A 20,803-nucleotide genomic window follows, 5' to 3' on the forward strand; every position below is an offset into this window, starting at 1 on the left:
TGTAACTGAGGAACAGAAGTAATAGAACATTGGATTCAATGTCTTGGAAGATTCAGTTGTATCTTTTTACATTTTCTGCTCACACTTTGACGGAATTCACTTTGCTTGTAGGAATGGCGATCAGGAATCAAGTATCAGTTTTGTATTAGGGCAGTGTTTCTCATAGAAGGGTGGAGGCTTGTGAGAAGTGAAAAAGAGACCGAGGCATGGCTTTGTTTCATAGAATTAGATTGTTTTGAACTTATTGTGGTGAATATAAAACTTCACTAATTCGTCTGTGAAGATAATATGTCATTTTGAGAAGCTCTGCATGAGGCGTTGCTTTAATCTTCCTTAGATTAAATTCCTTTCCGACAAATCTACTGTTTTGTGTGCTAGTGTAATAAAGTATCCGTGTTGTCGTGTCGCCGAAGACTAGAGCTTTGGGCACAATTGTGTCGCATTCATGGAAAAATAAATTGTTAATTTATTCCTAGCCTCTTCAATTGAATGTTATAAGGCGAAAACAATTTTTCGAACAGGACAGAAAGGAAAGAATGTGTGCAAGAAGTGTCAATGATGTCAATTAATCGATCGTTTAATTCTGTTTTATTATGATAATCAGTAAACCTAACCGACCCTATCACTTCAAACCCAGCTGTTTAACCACAAAGTCCGGCCTTGGCAATAGAAAGTCAGCCTCAGTTATCTGCCCTTGCAGTTATCAATTTCTCTCGTCGATTGCAGTTCGAACCCTCAACCATCCGAGCTGATGTAAGTAAACTTTTCCTCTATCTTTTGTTTATTCATTTCTAATTGCCGCGGAATCTTCATTATTACATTCCCTATCACACACACTCTCTCTTTCTCGGTTGGTTTATAAGAAAGGGGGACATGCACAAACTTTATTTAGGCAAATATGTACACAAAATGTAGAAAATAGTTTTAATGTTTACACCTTAATTAAATTCGAGAAGGGGATTAGCGATGTATCCTTTGATTTTATATAATAAATCGCAAAGGAAGAAAGAATTTATAAAAATAACAAAACAAAACAAACTGACGTCTGCAATGTTTAGATACTTTTTAATTAATGAGCTTATTTTTAATATAGTGTTCTGGTGGAGTGCGACTGGTCTGTAAAGGGTGAAAGAGGAGGCCGAAAACAGCAGAAGAAAGCGATGATAGTCAAAAGTACTGCAGTGTAGACGGGATAAAACCCGACTCCAAGGCCGAAAATTGAACAAGAAAAGGTGCAAAGGTCAAGACTAACGTTGGTGACACAACAAAATTGTCCTGATGTCTACTTCAAAACTGGGTAGTTTATTTCATACTTGGACAATGCTGAGTGAAAATGTTTCCGAAAATCATGAGTGTTGTGCTGTTTATTTTATTTTATAGTTGTGTCCTCGAGTGATTGGATACTGACTTCAAAAAGGTGGACGACGAAGCTTTGTATTGATATCCAGAGAAACAAGGAGGAGTAAGACATGTTGCGATTTGGACACTAAACTGCTTGACACACTTAAAAATACGGTCACGCCCCTGAGGCCTTTCACCAGATTTGGAGCTAAAAACACAAATACTTTACCAGTGTTCATACATCCATGTTGTATATATATATATATATTATTAAGTATCGTCATTGCTAACAAATGTGTGTGCTGCTGGTATTTCCCACTATTTTCGTTTATTTAAAAAAAAATTATTTTTTAAAAAGATTTTAACGTACCCGGCGAAATACTTTGAAAATAAAACTGTTTTTCACGATAAATTGTAATGAATATGTGTTTAAATTTAAAATATAAAGGGTTCAATTATAATTGTCAACATTTGGTGTGTTTCTGCTGCTTTCCTCTCGCAACGGAAAACAAAAACATTTTTAGTCAACTTGGATATTTTCCAGTGTCACTAATTAATAACTCGTGGCACACTACAACTGTTGTTTATACATACATACAAGTGTGTGTTTGTATGTATTTGTAAATTTGAGACCTACTGCTGTATTGTTTCTTTGTCCCCCTCATTCTACGTTTTTCAGCATACCTATTAAAGGCATTCCTGCCTAGGCTGCTATTTCTAGCAGTTCGAGCTACAACGTATTGGCTTCACGTTTGCTGCTAATTCTACTTGTTCCGTTGATATGTTATTTAACCCCAGGTTAGCAGTGGTTGGGCGGAAGTATGACCTAAGACGTTCCAGTTATGACCATCCCATTTATTATTCAGTAAAAGAAAAATCTTACAACACTTACATTTGCTGTGAGAAGTGAAAGAATTTATCCCGGAATCTTGTTCATTGAGAAAAATTTAATCAATGCTGTGATTGCTGTAAAATGTATAATGTAGTTCAATATATCAAAAAGTATATTATTTAGTCAATATCTCGTAATACTAGTATGTGTTGTTTGTGTGTGTCTGTGTGTTTTGTTTGTTTGTGTGTGTATGTTTTGTTTGTGAGTGTGCATGTGTTTTGTTTGTTGATGTGCATGTATTGTTTGTGTGTGTGTTTTGTGTGTTTTTATTTGAAATCACACTGTCGTACAGGAACACTGATATTGCCATTCCAGTAGAACATACTGGTTTCATTTCTTTCAAGCTTTTGCATATTCCTCAGTAGTCACAGCCCGTGTCACGCTGTGATGTAGCATAGTTGTTCGTACACAGGCATCATATAATCTGCCTTTGACTCTGAAGGAGAGGCCCTTCATTACTAACAGGCTGTAGCTCCCTGGACTTCACTCAGCCTATTCTTATTCTAGCAGCTATGCTTTTGGAACAACCTCCTCCACTACTAACTTGGTCACCTAAGTAACAGAAACTGCCCTACTACTTCTGAGAATTACCCTGGCATTTGAGGCAGTCTGCTTTTTGTTCATTTCTGCTGTTTAATGTACTTGCACGTCTGCCACATATAAAGTCTGCTGCTTTCTCTGTTAGCTTGCATTGAGTAAAATGTATGGAGTTTCTCTCGATACCTTTTCTACAAATTGAGCAGGGCCATCATCCTGAAGGGGTCTGTTTGTCCCCTTACCAATGCTTCTCTGGTGTTGGTTGGTTTACATCTCTGTAACCTAGTGGTTCAGCAAAATGGGCTGATAGAATAAGTACAAGGCTTAAAAAAGAAAATAAAACCGAATGTTCTGGCATTGAGATCTTCAAGTAAAAACCCTTTAAGGTGGGGGCTCCAGCATGGATGCAGTTAAATGACTAAAACAAGTAAAAGAACATATGTATGTATATATATATATGCATGTATGTATGTACGTATATGTATGTATGTATGTACGTATATGTATGTATATGTATATGTGTGTATGTATATATATGTATGTATGTATAAATATATATATTGCCAGCCTCGCCTGGCACCTGTGCTGGTGGCACGTAAAAAGCACCCACTACATTCACGGAGTAGTTGGCGTTAGGAAGGGCATCCAGGTGTAGAAACACTGCCAGATCAGACTGCAGCCTGGTGCAGCCTTCTGGCTTCCCAGATCCCGGTCGAACCGTCCAACCCATGCTAGCATGGAGAACGGACGTTAAACGATGATGATGATATATGCAGATGATTGTGAGCTAGTATATATATATATATATATATATATATATATATATATGTATGTATACATATGTATATATATGTATGTATACATATGTATGTATATGTATGTATACATATATATGTATATGTATGTATACATAAGTATGTATATGTATGTATATGTATATATACATATATATATATGTATGTATACATATATATATATATGTATGTATACATATATATATATATATGTATGTATACATATATATATATATATATGTATACATATATATATGTATGTATACACATATATATATATATGTATGTATACACATATATATATGTATGTATACACATATATATATATATGTATGTATACACATATATATATATGTATGTATACACATATATATATATGTATGTATCCACATATATATATATATGTATGTATACATATATATATGTATGTATACATATATATATATATATATATATATATGTATGTATATGTATGTATGTATATATGTATATGTATGTATGTATATATGTATATGTATGTATGTATATATGTATATGTATGTATGTATATATGTATATGTATGTATGTATATGTATGTATGTATATATGTATGTGTACATATATATGTATGTGTACATATATATGTATGTATACATATATATGTATGTATATATATATATGTATGTATATATATATGTATGTATGTATATATATGTATGTATATATATATATGTATGTATATATATATGTATGTATATATATATATGTATATGTATGTATATATATATATATGTATATGTATGTATATATATATATATAAATATATATATGTATATGTATGTATATATATATACATATATACACCGCTGCGTGGTGCCAAGGATTCCAACATCACCATCAAAATACAGGTCCAGATACTGCAACAGCTTGGGTTTCAGAGGACCACAGCTCTTTAACATCCTCCCTAAATGCCTGAGAGACTTACATGGTGTGGATGTGGGTTTCTTTAAAACTAAACTGGATCTCTTCTTGTTGGGAGTCCCAGATGAACCTACCTCACGACAGGAGACACGGATGCGGGCAGCAGCATCGAACTCCCTTGTTGATCAAGTGCCACGTATCAGAGGTGGATTCACAAACTAGTGTAGCTCATTCAGCGGTGGTGCCCCAGCATGGCCGCGGCCTTCGGGCTAAAACATTTTTAAGGATTTAAGGATTTATATATATAAATATATATATATATATGTATATGTATGTATATATATATATATATATATACGTATGTATATGTGTATATCTGGTGGTCAATGAGGAAACTTGGGATAGATGAATGGTTAGTGAGAGCTGTGCGAGCCATGTACAGAGACACTGCTAGTAAGGTGAGGGTTGGCAACGAGTACAGTGAAGAATTCCGGGTAGAGGTAGGGGTCTGCCAAGGTTCAGTCCTCAGTCCCCTCCTATTTATCGTAGTCCTCCAGGCAATAACGGAGGAATTCATGACAGGATGCCCCTGGGAGCTCCTCTATGCTGATGACCTTGTTCTAATTGCTGTGTCACTATCAGAACTGGAGAAGTTTCAGGTGTGGAAGCAAGGATTAGAATCGAAGGGCGTTAGAATCAACCTAGCCAAAACCAAAGTCCTAATAAGTAGGAAGGTAGACCAATCACAAATGCCTTCAGGTAGATGGCCCTGCTCGATCTGTAGAAAAGGTGTAGGTAGAAACTCTATAAGATGCACCAAGTGTAAGCTATAAACACATAAGAGGTGCAGCAATGTCAAAGGAAGGCTAACTAGGAAGATAGTTTTTGTTTGTGGCAGATGCTCAGGAGCAATAAACACTGAAAATATGCTGAGATCAACTTCTAACACGTTCCAGGGAGAAAAACTAGAAATAGTTGATAGCTTCCGCTACCTAGGTGACATAGTCAGTAGCGGGGGTGGGCGTGCTGAAAGTGTAACTGCTAGAGTAAGAATAGACTGGGCTAAGTTCAGAGAGCTCTTACCCCTGTTGGTGACAAAAAGGCCTCTCGCTCAGAGTAAAAGGCAGACTGTATGATGCATGTGTACGAACAGCCATGCTACATGGTAGTGAAACATGGGCTGTGACTGCTGAGGATATGCGTAAGCTCGCAAGAAATGAAGCCAGTATGCTCCAATGGATGTGTAATGTCAGTGTTCATACTCGACAGAGTGTAAGTACCTTGAGAGAAAAGCTGGGCCTAAGAAGCATCAGTTGTGGTGTATAAGAGAGACGTTTGCACTGGTATGGTCATGTGACGAGAATGGCTGAAGATAGTTGTGTGCAAAAGTGCCACACCCTAGCGGTTGAGGGAACCTGTGGAAGAGGTAGACCCAGGAAAAGCTGGGACGAGGTGGTGAAGCACGACCTTCGAACTTTAGGTCTCACCACGGAAAAGACTAGAGACCGAGACCTATGGAAGTATGCTGTGCATGAGAAGACCCGGCAAGACTAGTGAGACCATAACCCGTGGCCTCTACCTGGTATGTAGCCAGTCGACTTATACATACCTTTCCTTCTTGGGACACAAAACTCCACTTGTGAAGACCCGTTGAGGCAATTGAAAATCAAAATCAAAATCAAATCAAATCAGATATCAGAAAGCAGAACCAAAATCGAAGTCGATCAACATCAATGGAAATTGCAGCTGTGATACCAGTGCCGGTGACAAGTAAGCGAATAATCCGATCGTGGCCGTTGCCAGCGCCGCCCCAACTGGCCCCCGTGCCCGTGGCACGTAAAAAGCACCATCCGATCATGGCCGTTGCCTGCCTCGCCTGGCCCCCGTGCCGGTAGCACGTAAAAAGCACCATCCGTCCGTGGCCGTTTGCCAGCTCCGTCTGGCACCTGTGCGGACGGCACGTAAAAAGCACCCACTACACTCACAGAGTGGTTGGCGTTAGGAAGGGCATCCAGCTGTAGAAACACTACCAGATCAGACTGGGCCTGATGCAGCCTTCTGGCTTCACAGACCCCAGTTGAACCATCCAACCCATGCTAGCATGGAAAGCGGACTCTAAATGATGATGATGATGTCATCACTATCATTGTTTGACCGTGGTTGAAACAATGGAATTTACTATGTTACGCCAGGCTTCACTGTCCATCATAGCATTACGGCGGTCCTGTCGCTGGATGCCTGTATCCCTGGAGATTACATCAGGGTAGGAGAGTGTGTGCCCTCTGGTATCGCGAGCAGATGGCTTCCAGAGGAGAAGAGTTGAAATTACCTGGTTTTCAGCTCTACAACAATGTCCAGCAAACTGGACTCTTCTACCTTTCACAAGAGATGATACAGGTGGTAATTTCCCATATATTTGTACTGTGGTTGGATGACACTTCCATGAGAGATTTTGAGGTCTCATAAGGAGGCGAGTGTAAGTTCCATCCAACCGCTTCTCAAGCTTCTTTGATAACATCCAGGTTTCTGAGCCATATAGTAGAATTGGTTCAATTGTGGCTTTGAAGACTTTATGTTTGAAATCTCTACTTAGATTTGATGACCAGACCTTATGCAGGTAGTGCATAAAGAGGGTAGTGATGGGGTGCTAAAGCAAATTCAAGGCACAAAAGGATGAGCATAAGAGAGGATATAGACAATGGGTCATAAGAGGGGAGGAGGAGAAAGTGGATACTTTCATAAGTAGGGGAGCAACAGAGATTAAAAATGCGGGTAGAGATAAATAATGAGCAAGAGGTGTGATCTTGGCCATCAGCTCGACCTTTCTGCACTGATCTGCTACTGGTTTCTGAGTGGGTTGAGGAAAATAAAAGCTAAGAACATAACAGCCTGAGAAGAGAAAACATGTAATTGAGCTTTAAGCCACTTTCTCACAATGGATTTCCAGCAGCCTCTGGGATCTTAAGGAATGGTTATCATTTTAGCAGTTGAGATATCGCACATGTTTGCAGCAATGGAATTTGGCTACTTCCATAGCTTTGTTGCCTATGAGTGTACATAAATGCAGAGGAAGTGGTAGCAGCTACAATTCTCTGTTGCTGCTGCTTAAAAATTACTCAAGTGGTCCACAGTTGAAAATTGGGTCATCAGAAATGTGTGTGTAATGTTAATTTTGTTCCCATTCAAATATACAGAAAACCACAATTTAAGTTAAAGAGTACTCAACATCATATATATATATATATATTATAGTGTGTATAATTTAGAGGAAACAAGCTTGTGCTACATTATCAAAACTTCATGAAACCAGCCAGTTTCTGTTTACTAAATACATTAGCTTTCTCTTACATAAAGATCCCCCCCTCCCTTCATTCATGGCTGCAGCCAGTATGGTATGACAAGTAGGCTATTTCTCTATGATACTTTGCTAATAGTGTGGTGAATGTACTCTTTAAGTTTAGCTCTAAAATAAATACTAGCCAAGAATTGGGATAGGATTCAGGACACGTGTGTGCATGTATATATGTGTGTGTATGTGTGTATATATATATATATATATATATATATATATATATATATATATATATATATATCCTCATCATCATTGTTTAATGCCTGCTTTCCACGCTAGCATGGGTTGGACGATTTGACTGAGGACTGGTGAACCAGATGGCTGCACCAGGCTTCAATCTTGATCTGGCAGAGTTTCTACAGCTGGATGCCCTTCCTAATGCCAACCACTCTGAGAGTGTAGTGGGTGCTTTTACATGCCACCAGCATGAGGGCCAGTCAGGCAGTACTGGCAAAAGTTGAATTATATTTTGTCCTTTAATTTGGAGGATTCCAGAAAGATTTCTAATATAGATTCTTCATATTATGCTGGTAGCTTATCGGCATGAGTTTGCAAATATGAAAATAATACTTGTATATGGTGTGTTATGTGAATTTATGGAAAGGAATCCCATAAAACTCAACAAATTTGTTTAAGTGTAGACTAGAAGATGTTAAAATGTACGAGAATTTTAATTCATGCAGACAATCGTTTTGAACAGCAAAATAAAAACATGCAAATTCATGGTTGAATAGAAATAATTAAATTTATTATATATCACTGTTCTCTTCAGTGCAAGAAGTATAAACATAAAATTTTCTTTTTACATAGGATTTGATAAAGGAAATAGCAGAGTAGAATTTCGGATTTTCATATTTATCCTTATGAGAAAGAAAGAAGAAACTAAGGCAACTAACGGTTATTTGAAAATATAAGTGAAAAAGGATTTATGAGACGTTCCCTGTATAGAAGAGTAAGAAGAAGATAAATAATTCTGACTCCAAATAAGTCATGTATGTAAAAATAAGGTGTATAGAAATGTCCAATGGAAAAGCATAGCTATATGTGAATTAGGATATGACCTGACAATACTAAATGTGGTGTACATAAGAATGAAGTTAAACTAGAGGATATAGTGTATAAAGGTCTGCTGGAATGTAATGTAAACAAGTATTATAGGGGTAGCAATACTTAAAGAGAGAAAAAGCTACATAAAATGGAGTTGTGTTTGTGTAAGAACTGATATTAGTTTGTAGGTAAAAAAAAGAAGTAAAAACAAAAATAGTTAATATTACAGATTTAGATAGTAAATACTTGCTGTGGCTATAAAGATGAAAAAGAATGCTCAGAGGTTTTATTATTGGATGTAGTGAACTGAAAAATAACAATGTAGAGGAGATAATAGAGCTAGGAATGAAAAATAGATGAAAATAGAGGGTTTAAATTGTATGTATCACTATGTAAGGTAATATATTGACTACGTTTCAGTATAAATAAAAGTTAAGGGTTAAGGAAGTAGCTTGGCATAAAGTGAGAGGGAAATATATATTGTGGTTTAGGGTTAGTAATTAATATTCAAGTAATAGAAGATTATTGTGTTATATAAGAAAAATTTGCGAGTAGGAGGTGCACATAAGTATACAAGATAATTTATATATAACGTCATATAAAAAAATCTTATAAGGGAAAAAAATTGTTAGTATCTCTTATTATAAAAGGCAGATTTTATCTGCCTCCCTTTGTCTCTTATAGAAATCTACAATATAGGATTTCTTCAATTACAATTTACCTAGCATTTTTAAGAGTAGAATAAATCGGGTCGTGCCAGGTCCAGTTTTTAAAATTTCAACCCCAATTAAGCAAAATTTAGAGAAAACTCACATTGTGGTGTGTTAGTCAAGTGCTTTTCTTAGTGTGGGCTATAGCACTCGCACACACACACACAAAAAGGGAGTGATCTGATTCACTCACGCTATCACTCTAATTTCTATGACTTTCTCTTTGCAAGTTTGCAACGATTAAAGTGAAAACAGTGAATCTGAGAGCTCCGACAGCGATAAAGAAAATGAATTGGCACCCAAATGGAGTGAAAATTTAAAAACTGTTTCTTTCGGTGATTTTTCTGAAGAAACTGGACCAAGCCACAGACTTTCCCAGAAGAGTAAAGTCTTAGACTATTTCTTTTTACTTTTTCGAATGAGTCTATTTGAAATCATTACGGCGGAAACGAACTGTTACGCTATACGTAAACAAAGCGAAAGAAAGGATAGTTTGTTATTTCCCACAACCTTAAATGAAATTAAGGCCTATTTTGCCATAAATATTATTATGGGTATCAGAAAGTTACCCAGAATAACAAATTCTATCGTAAAATTTTGTTGTATACCCAATGGAATATTAGCTAATAACCCATTTTCTATAGCGATGTTTGAACAAAATTTTAATAATTTTATATTTTGTTGAATTTACCTGTATCTACCTGCAATTAGAGTCACTTTGTGACAAAAATTATAGTATAGAATTGGTTGAGAACATTTCATTAAATTATCTCCCAAAATTCATGTTAATATATTGATAAATAAAAAAGTTATAGTTGTTTAATGAAACCAGACTAAATTTATGATTATGTTAGAAATTAATGGAAACACATAAGGGGTGTATTTTGGTCAGAAATATAGTAACGAAAGGGTTAAGAAAAATCAAAAAATATTTTATTCTTTATAAATGTTGTGTTCAAAATAACATTTTCTTTTAAGAATGTGTATATAACAAAGTATGTGTATATAACTACGTGGCTTATATCTTTATATATAAAAGTGAAGTTGTGTGTCTCTCCTACGATTTAGATTCCTAACTACTCCCACATTTTGCGGTGCAGTGTAACCAAAACCGGGTATCTTATAGTCGTGATTCATATCGAGCTCTTCTGGGTATTAGCGCGCGTCTACGATTTAAAAAAAATTTACCATCGTATTTTTCCATTTTAATGCATTTTTTCGCTATTATATAAGGGAAGTAACTCTCTAAAAATATCTACGATGTGTCAACGATTTAAAAAAAAAATTTACCATAATTTTTTTTCCATTTTTAATGCATTTTTTGCTATTTTTTGGCTATAACTCTCTAAAAATGCTTATATAGTTATTTCCCTTACAAACCCGAGCAACGCCGGGCGATACTGCTAGTATACTAATATTTGAGTAGAGGCATATCTGCATATTAGTATACATAGATATAGGAATTATAGTTGTTTTTAGATTAGGGTATACATAAAGGAAGGAACACAGTACAAAAATATATATACTCATACCAGTGCAAAAAGGAAAAAAAAGGGGAGATTGACGAATGGTTAATAAGGACTGTAAAGGCCCTATACAGAGATGCTGTTAGTAGGGTTAGGATTGAAAATGAGTATAGTGAAGAATTCCGGGTAGAAGTAAGGGTCCACCAAGGATCAACGCTCAGCCCCCTCTTATTCAGCATAGTCCTCCAGGTAATAACAGAGGAATTCAAGACAGGTTGCCCCTGGGAACTCCTCTATGCTGATGACCTGACCCTCATAGCAGAATCACTACCAGAACTAGAGAAGAAATTTCAGGTGTGGAAGCAAGGTTTAGAATCAATGTTGTAAAGACCAAAGTTCTAGTGAGTAGGAAGGCAAACACATCACACACCCCTTCATGTAGGTGGCTCTGCTCAATCTGTAGAAAAGGTGTAGGTAGAAACTCCATAAGATGTACCCAGTGTAAGTTATGGATAGAAAAGAGGTGCAGCAATATCAAAGGAAGATAACTTTCATGTGCAGCAGATGCACATGGGCAATAAACACCACAGATGCTCAGAAAACAGACTCCATCACATGCCATGGGGAGAAACTAGAAGTAGTTGATGGCTTCTGCTACCTAGGTGACCAAGTCTGTAGTGGGAGTAGATGCTTGGAGAGCGTTGCCACTAGAATAAGAATAGCCTGGGCAAAGTTCAGAAAGCTTCTACCCCTACTGGTGACAAAGGGCCTCTCGCTTAGAGTGAAAGGTAGATTGTATGATGCATGTGTGCAAACTGCCATGCTTCACAGCAGTGAAACATGGGCCTTGACTACTGGAGACATGGATAGGCTCAAAAGATATAATGCTAGCATGATCCGCTGGATAATATAATGTCAGTGTGCACACATGACGGAGTGTAAGTGCCCTGAGAGAAATGTTAGAGATAAGCATTGGTTGTGGTGTGCAAAAGAGTCATTTGCATTGGTATGGTCATGTACTGCAGATGGACTAGGAGAGCAGTGTGAAGAACTGCCACTCCCAAACAGTTGAAGGAGTCCAGGGTAGAGGAGACCTAGGAAGACATGGGATGAGGTGGTCAAGCATGACCTTCTAATGTTGGGCCTCACAGAGGCAATGACATATATATATAGTAGTATGTGGAACATACATATATGTGCACACGTTCATATTAAAAGTATGTATCAGTGGTAACATATAGTTAATAAGCATACGATAATAATAATAATAGATTCACACACACAATGACAATATGATCGATATCTAGATATGCACACATGGTTGTAGGCAAGTAGGACATCAAGAAATACTATATGTGTTTACATATATCAGCTGTAAAATATAATTAATTGTCAGGTAGTATGACAAGTAACATAAAACAGTATTAATTAAAGTAGATATGTTAAGGAGGGTTTTTAGGGAGGTATTATGCAAATAAAATACATTAGAAAATGAGAGGTATATTATATTTTAAGGAAAGGTATAAAAAACCCCAGATATGTTGAGAGAAAGGGAGATTTGGAGAAAGTGTTGGCCCAATATATGGTGGGTCATGCAATTATTAGAGGGAAGAGTTAAATAAAAAATATCAATATAGTGTAAGGTGTGAATATAGTGATGTGAAGAGGATATGATGAATAATTGAACCCATCGAAAGAGATAATATATTGAGATATTTAAAAAAAAATAGAAATATTAAAAAAAATGTTTTAAAAAATTCAAGTAAGGTGAGAGGGAATAATTATTTAAGATTAATAAAAAGGAATTTGGTCATGTGTTTACATGAGGAAACTTTTTCATCCCTAGTGCAGATCAGCTATCCATTCATTCTCAGTATATTGTAGCTTTCTTCCAAACATAACCTACAAATTTTATTATAGCTGTAAGAGGAAGAGAAGATAGGATTTTCCAAGAGATTGAGTAATCAGTATTGTTTCTTTTGAGGTGCCAAAGTTTTTTAGATATACCTGTGCTATTCTCTTTTCTAGGGTCCCTAAAGGAAGATTTATGATTATTAATTCTAGATTTAATAGAATTTTTCATGCAACCAATGTGTACATATGTAGAGGAGTCATAAGTAATAATAGTTGCTTGATATACAACTTCTTTCATTTTGCAATTTCTATCTACTTCACAAATATTTGGGTCTCTTCAATTGCAATTTAAATTATTGGGTGGTACTATGGTGTTATGTCTATATTTATTCGGGATAATGGAGTTTTGGTTATTATCACAATAGTAGTTGTTAATTACAGGATAATAATTCTGTAGTTGCTTGGTATATTTAATGAATTTTTTTTTTTATAGAATAGGTCCAATTTCTTATTGTTAAAAGAAGAGATTATCCTAAAAAGGTTTGGAGAGACTGAAAATCCAAATCTGTTTTTTGTTATATTAAAATATTTTTGCATATTTGGTGTTTTTAAAGTTTTTGTTAATTCTAATTCTAATGGATCTAATAAAATGAGATTTTAGATGTTTGGCAAAAGGTTTTATGAGCCAAGTAGTGTTCTTGCTGTTTACTTTATTGGAGTGATGGGTTATGTTTGTGGGTTCAGCTATTCTCACACATGGTATTGGTTTCTTTTTTGCTATTTTATTCCTATCTATATTAATATGATTTCTATGGTTATGTATATTATTGGAGGGATTAGGTGAGATTAGATTATTTTCATTTTTTATTGGTTTAATATTCCTATTTTTATCTATAATTAAGCATTTTTGGTGTTTGTTGTCTTGGGTTTATTAGTATTAGTGTAGTTAGTAAGGTGGGAATTGGTAAAATTTATACTATTTTTTTCTTTTAGTAAAGTTTTGTGTATGGTGCTTGTCTTGATTAAGTTTATTAGTATGTTTATTGTAGTTGTGATTTCCGTGTCTATTGCTAAAGTTATGTTGATGACTATTAGTGAGAGTTTTTTTTTCATGTTTGTCAGGGTGTACTAATTCATCAGGTTCACTAATATATTTGGTATTATTAGTATTTGATGCTGTTGTTTTTATTGTACTTAATTTCGTATTTATATCCTGCCTTTTTAAGTGCTAGGTTATAGTAGTCTTTTTGTTTTATTAAATATTTCTTTGTTAGTTGATAATAGATTAATTTTTCTTTCTATGTTAGTGGTCAGGTTTTTAATAATGTTATAAGAATGGTTACTTTCAGTGTTTATGTATGTGATATTGTTGTTAGGTTTATAGTAAAGCTGATAGGAGGAAGTAGTAATATTAAAGTTAACGTCTAGGAATTTCAGGGTTGTTATCTCTTTTAATAGTAATGGATAGTCCTTGGGTTTTGAAAAAATTGTGTAATCTTTTTTTGTAGAGTTTGAGTTTTCTGTTGGAGGTATTTCTAACTAAGAATAGTGTGTCATCCCACCTTCCAATTCAGGGAATTCTTTAAGTTGGTGTAGTTGGTAAATTCCACTAAATCGGCTACCTCTGTGGAGTCTTGTGCACCCATGGGTACATTGAAACAGTCTGGTGCATCCTTCCTGGTCCAGTATTTACTTTCATGAAATATTATAGTCTTTCTAGCTTCATGTATAATTTTTATTTCTTTCATTGATAATGTAGCCTTATTCTTGGCAAAAATAAGTGCTTTATTTAGTAAGATGGGGTTGATAGATTGGTAATAGTTGTCTATGTCTAGTTGGATGAATTTACATTTTTTCTTATCTTGTAGGTTGGTGAACCAGTTGATTGTATCTTGTGTTTTTGACCACAGGTGGAGTTTTATTTTGGATTTCAATAAATGTAGGTATTTATCTATGATAAATTTGCTAAGTTTTCCGATGACAGATTTACAGGGGCAGATGAGCCTTATTTTGGATCAGTATGAAAGTTAGGTTTGTGGTCTTTTTGTCTAATTCTAGGTCCAGATGCTTCATAAGCTTCAGTTATATCGTCAATTTGGTGTTCACTCGTTATTTGTTTGGCTTTGATAATAGATTTTAGAACATCTTTGTTTATAATCTTATATTTCTTTGTAATTTCTTTGTGTAGGAGATTATAGTATAGATCTGTAGCAATAACCATTTTAGCCATTTTGAAATGTGGCGCGAATTGGCAATATGACGTAATGTCTTTGCCGAAGAAATATCATTTTCGTTTTTTTCCATTGGTTAATATAACTGCTCATATAAAAATTCTAAAAGTTTCGTAAAGAATATTTGTCATGGATTTCGATTCTTTTAAGTCAAGTTGAGCAGTTATAAAAACCCTGGATTTTGGGAAAAATATCAGTGTTTGTTGGATGTCACTGAACTCTACGGCACTCACTCTTTTGAGACATCGGTAATTTTCATGCCATGTCTAGAGTTAATCACAAATCTATTTTGATTTGTTGGTTAATGTATTAGCTAGAATTGAGAAATTAGTTAATGAAATTATAGTCGTTCTTCTTCACGACAAAGTTATCTTTCCTACTGTAAATAATATAAAATGTTATACTTATATAATAAAACTGATTAAAAGAAAATGTTTCTCTTCACGTTCGTTTTTCAACTGAGCATAAATAAGTATACATTTCTGTAATCCTTAATTATGTTTTCTTATAGCAGTTTATAGGATACGAAGAAAATATTTAACATACATGTCGTTAATATTCATAGCGTTTCATGCGTATATGTCTCTATGACGTTATGACTGTAGTTAGGGTTTTAGGTATAATGATAACACTTTAGTATAAGTAACGTTGAATCATTATATTCCCCCTTCCTCAGAGAAAAGCCAAATAAAATAATATAACCTAAGAGAAAGCTTAAAGTTTAAAACAAAAGCCGCCATAGGAAAGATCTATATCTACATTGTATAGATTTCCTGTTTTATCAGATTGTATGGTTATACCTTTTAATTTTCAGGGTTCATTAACTTTATGCTTCAAATAACATAAGTGATTATTCCTGAGAACGTTCTTTTTAAACTTAATATTTCTAAGTAGATTCCATTGGCCGTCTTCAAAATTTTCTACTATCCTGTTTGCTGGTGGGACTTTCCAGGATTTAAAATTGCTTCTAATTTTCATTAATTCTTTGTTTGTTTTGTTGTCTAATTTTTCTTCTGTATTATTTTGTTTGTCAAAGAATAGAGCTTTCCATCTCATTCTTCTATTGAGATCATGGAATATAGCTATTATATCCTTAATGTACTCATTACGGATAAGTAAATGAATGTCCTTAAAAGATGTTTCAATATTAATCTTCTCCATTTCATTTTATTAGAAATCAGTTTCTTAATAAAAGGTTATTAATAATGGTAACAGTAATATATGTATAAAAATGTAGAATTATATTTCGTCCTTTAATTTGGAGGATTCTAAAAAAGATTTCTAATATAGATTCTTCATATTTTGCTGGTAGCTTATCGGCATAAGTTTGCGAATATGAAAATAATACTTGTATATGGTGTGTTATGTGAATTTATGGAAAGGAATCCCATAAAATTCAACAAATTTATTAAGAATGGAGAAGAGATTTTAAAATATAAGAGAATTTTAATTCATGCAGACAATCGTTTTGGACAGCGATATTAAAATCATGCAAATTCATGGTTGAATAGAAATGATTAAAATAATTATATATCACTGTTCTCTTCTGTTATTTTCTTTATCAAGTTCTTTGTAAAAAAGATTTTTGTTTATAGTTCTTGCACTCTCTTCTTCAACCTTTCTCGCCCTTTGTAATTTCTTTGTGTAGGAGATTATAGTGTAGATCTACATCTATATTGCATAGATTTTCTCTCTTTCTTGCTCTTCCTCTCTTGCTTTTTCCTCTCTATCTCTCCCTCTCCCTTCCTCTCTAGCTAGGTAACCATGTACCTCATCTACAGCAAGTCACCCTTTTTTTTTGTCTCTCTGCCACACTTTAACCTTTCATAAGCTGACACAAGATCACTTTCTCCAATGTCCCCTTTCCTTTCAAAGATTCCCTGTCTTGCAAGTTACTTGGTGACCCTGCCAGTGCTGGTGCCACATGAAAAGCGTCCAGTCCACACTGTAAAGTGGATGGGCATTCAGCTATAAAAACCATGCCAAAAAGACAGAAGTTTGGTGCAATCTTCTGCCTGACCAGCTCCTGTCAAACTGTCCAACCCATGGCAGCATGGAAGGTGGACATTTGATGAGGATGATGATGAATGAGGAAGGGTGAGTGGATAGGTTTATTGGTGTGAGAGGAGAGTGACAGAGAGTTGGAGATGGGTGTTAAGCTGGAACAAGGGTGTGTAGTAAGTGGAACAAGGGTGGAGGTGTGGTTGAGAGTAAATATGAGTATGGATTGGAGAGTGTAAAAAAAACAGGAGTGGCTCAGGAAAAAGGTGATCAATCAAGGTTCAGGAAAGGAAGAGAGCAGATGTAGAATAAATTTGTAGGGAGATCAGAAAATATGGAGAGGATGTCTATGATGGGAGAGTAGTGGGGAGATAACTATATCTGTTATCTATGCTGATTGAATAAAACATAGATTTTGATGCTGCTTGTTTTAAGAATATTTGAATGCATTTTATAACCATATATTTTATGTGGTCAGAAACTGTTCAATTAATTTATATACTACTAAAACTCTCTGCTTGCTTGCTTGTCTGTCATTTAATGCAGCTAAACTGGCACATAATGGAAAAATATTATAAATTAAGGTACCCTTGAAATGTGAATAAAAATGGAATAAAGCAGGTTTTGCATAAATAGGACCAGGGATTCCTGAGATATTGGAGGGTTTGTGGGTATTCATAAATACTCAAAACAGTGCATAATGGGAAAATACTCTGGAAATAACATCATCCTGGAAGGGAAGAAACTCTAACCTTTCGATTAGAGACATGATCAATGTCTTCTCTATTTTGAAGACAAACTTCGTGACCTGGGACTTTGACTTGCCAATGCGAGTTGTTTTCACAGTAAATGTTTCAATTTTCACTTTTGTTAAACTCAATATACTCTTTTACTTGTTTCAGTCATTTAACTGTGGCCATGCTGGAGCACCACCTTTAGTTGAGCAAATCGACCCCAGGACTTATTCTTTGTAAGCCTAGTACTTATTCTATCAAACCACTAAGTTACGGGGATGTAAATACACCACCATCGGTTGTCAAGCAATGTTGGAGGAGACAAACACAGACGCACAAATGTATATACACACACACACACACACATATATATATATATACATATATACGACAGGCTTCTTTCAGTTTCTGTCTACCAAATCCACTCGCAAGGCTTTGGTCGGCCCGAGGCTATAGTAGAAGACACTTGCCCAAGGTGCCATGCAGGGAGACTGAACCTGTAACCATGTGATTCGTAAGCAAGTTACTTACTACACAGCCACTCATACACCTATCTTAATAATTTAGAAATATTTTTAAGTGAATGTGATTTCAAAAAATACAAGTTGTTTATACAGTAGGTATTTATATGTTTGCTTTCTTTAAACAGACAATGTTTTAATTTTCTAAAAATTATTTTCAAGGGGAAATATTTTGTAAAGGACTTGTTTGTACCTCAGTGTGAAATAATTTTGTTCCACAGATTTTTTCAAGTGCATTCGACGTATCTGACCCCCAAACCCACTGCAAGCCACTTTTTCTGGAAAAGAAAGAGGTGGAGAAATGGTGGGGACTACAGAGTTTCCTGGAAACTCGCAATAAAGGACCCGAAATAGCTGTTATGTGGTAGCAGGGCGTGTTAGGAATAGCAGCCAAATCTTTCCTTTTCAGGAGAAAGGAGCCATTTACACATGATTTCAATGTCACATTCATTGAGAGCATGCAAAATAACATGGAAAAAACCCCCCCAAAACAAAACTCCATTGGTGGGAAACTTGGAGCTTCCTGGGAAACTTCAAGGTCCCCACCACCCTTCCCTCACCTTTCTTTTCTGGAAGAAAGTAGCTTGCAGCAGGCTTTATAGGTGAGATACATTGAATGCACTTGAAAAATCCTGTACAAAAAATAATTTCACACCGAAGTACAAATGGGTCCATTACAAAATATTTACCCTAAATCAGGACAGGCATGTGAATAGAAGGATTGAGGAAACTGCTAAAGCAAGGGCTGAGTGTCTGGCAGAACAGAGGGAAAGAGACAGAAGCAGGAGAGGTCAGGAATCGAACACTCGGAAAGTCAAACATCTGGTAAAACAGAGGGAAAGATACATGATGAACTGGATGCTCGAACTATTGGTGACCCAATGGATCACGGGTAGTTTGGTATAAACTAAAATTATAACAAGCAACCATAATATCTCTTAATATTCTTATGAATTTAAATTTCACTTATTCTGCAACTAGTTGACACATTTTATAAATTCTTTGTGTTACAGAATTATTTCCATTGTCTTTGGAAAATATTATTTGCATTTCTTTCAAAAATGTTAACTTATCTGTACACATCTCCTTTCAATTTTTTTTTTTTTTTGTATTTTTATGCTAGTGGCTCTCAAATATTTGAGCCCTTTCCCAAATATAACTGAAAACTTTTGCTTTTGCCTCCCAATTTTTAATAAGGAAAAGAAATAAAAAGTTTGTATTCATGTAATTCTCTCTTTGCTGTGGTATTAGACAAGCATAAATAGCTTTCAAAGTATCATAATTTTGTTAATCATAGCAATTTGTTTGCTCTTTTTTCAAGTTTTTCTACCTCCATCAGGTGGGAGGGATCTGTCCCTCACTAACCATTTAAAAACATTATTATTCAATCAGATATGTAAGATATTTAAAATTGCACCTTATAAATTGAATTACTACAAATATAATGCTTTTGCCCTGCCTCTGATATTTTTTAATTACTTTCATAAAGAAATAGTTATATCTAATTTTCTTTCATTAATATTAGCCATTAAATGACAATTGATAGTATATCATCGATTGATATGCATTCCAACTTCTGATTAATGTCACAGGATAGAGTAAGTTATGCTTTACGAGAAATTGAAACAAATTATATTATTTAGTTGCAAGGTTTAAGACAATTCCTCCACCACCATAACCATATTGCTTTGTTTTCATCCCAGCAAAAGACTAATAGAATAAGTACCAGGCTTAAAGAGAAGTCCTGGTGTTGATCTTATTGACTAAACCCGTCAAGGCAGTCCCCCAGCATGGCTGCAGTCCTAGGATTGAAACTAGTCAAAAATCAAAGCTGGGTGCCAGCACAGCTCTTTGGTTAAGTCGTCTGCTTTGTAACCATGTTGTTCCAGGCTCAGTCCCACTGTGCTGCACTTTGGGTGTCTTCTACTATCAATGGGTTATAGTTGAAGACACTTGGGAGTGAAACTGGTAAACAAACTGTGCAGAAGCCATGTGCATCTTTGTGCCTCTCTTGCTACTTCATAACTATTGTTGGCTTATGTCCTTGTAACTTAGTAATTTGTCAAACAGAGATTGAAAGCATAAGTACCAGACTTTAAAATAACTCGTACTGGGGTTGATTTGATTCACTAAATTCTTCAGGTTTATAACAAACAGGTAAAAGAATATAACAATAAGGTTTTTTAGAGATCTTTATCAGCAGATAGTTTTAAAATCTTTTTGTGAAAGATAGTGTAGACCAAAGCAAGATAATGGAATCATAAAGAATTAAATATCTGAGATATGTTGATTAGATTAGAAATTTTCAAATTATTAACTTTATTTTTTTAACCCTTTCATGTTTCTGTTGAAATCCACTACCATTATTTCTATTAATTTTTGAAATAATGACGACTAGCAAAATATTTTGTCATTTTAAGCT

The 20,803-nt window shown here is 35.0% G+C and overlaps 1 protein-coding gene across 4 annotated transcripts in view; it reads left to right on the top strand.

The window, feature by feature from the left end:
- Positions 1-376: 376 nt before the first annotated feature.
- The window catches only part of LOC115218441 (calpain-15), an 86,068-nt gene continuing 65,641 nt past the window's right edge, over positions 377-20,803 (top strand). For 2 of the 4 annotated variants that reach the window (XM_029788260.2, XM_036508539.1), the window contains exon 1: positions 380-753. The gene's annotated coding sequence lies outside the window, so the exon portion shown is untranslated. Of the gene's footprint in view, positions 754-20,803 lie in introns of all 4 variants that reach the window. The other 2 variants (XM_036508540.1, XM_036508538.1) reach the window with 2 other exon arrangements.

The sequence above is a fragment of the Octopus sinensis genome, linkage group LG13 (assembly GCF_006345805.1).
Source record: "Octopus sinensis linkage group LG13, ASM634580v1, whole genome shotgun sequence".
In the NCBI taxonomy this organism is placed as follows: Eukaryota; Metazoa; Mollusca; class Cephalopoda; order Octopoda; family Octopodidae; genus Octopus; species Octopus sinensis.